Below are 616 nucleotides of genomic sequence, written 5' to 3'. Positions count from 1 at the left end.
ACTTTTATACATGTGAATGCCGTAGATTGTTCGCTAGATGTTAATGACACCAAGTTCTTTTAATTGGCTATTTCAGGACTTATCATGGTTAATGTTTAAGAATGATTTCATATATGTAAAATAGGCACATTTGTTGTCAACAAATGCAGGATTAAGGTAGGCCTACTGTATAGAGAGTCTAGGCAATGTGAAGAATTATAAGCAATTAGTGGTAAAGTATGAAATACGTTTCTTCCATTCAGACCCTAATTACGGTACTTAGGATTTTGATACATCTCAGTCTCTCCCTCCATCTTAGTCTTTTTACCTTTTATTTAACAATATATTTGCAGAGCTGGTATATGAGAGAGCTTTTGACTGGTTCGTTCCATAATTTATTGGCTACACATTTTTAGGTAAATGATCTAAAAACCAAACCAGTCTAAAGTATAAGATAATAATGATTAATAAGTCTACCTGTCTAAACTAAACTAGAAACCAATACCATAAAGGCAATAAGCTAAAAATATTTGGCAAAAATTCCATTTCCGAGAATTTTGTAACTTTGGATACTATGTACAAAGCATGTCTACGCACACATAAAAAAAGTGTCACATCCGAGTGCAATTTTTGGGAA

General features: G+C 32.6%; 1 protein-coding gene across 1 annotated transcript in view; it reads right to left on the bottom strand.

The window, feature by feature from the left end:
* Positions 1-616, bottom strand: part of LOC119592946 (RNA-binding protein 42-like) — a gene marked incomplete in the record, with an annotated part of 51935 nt that overhangs the window by 28010 nt on the left and 23309 nt on the right.

This window comes from Penaeus monodon, chromosome 31, assembly GCF_015228065.2.
Source record: "Penaeus monodon isolate SGIC_2016 chromosome 31, NSTDA_Pmon_1, whole genome shotgun sequence".
Lineage (NCBI taxonomy): Eukaryota > Metazoa > Arthropoda > Malacostraca > Decapoda > Penaeidae > Penaeus > Penaeus monodon.
The sequence above is the reverse complement of the archived record's forward strand: the minus strand, read 5'-3'. Positions and strand labels throughout refer to the sequence as shown.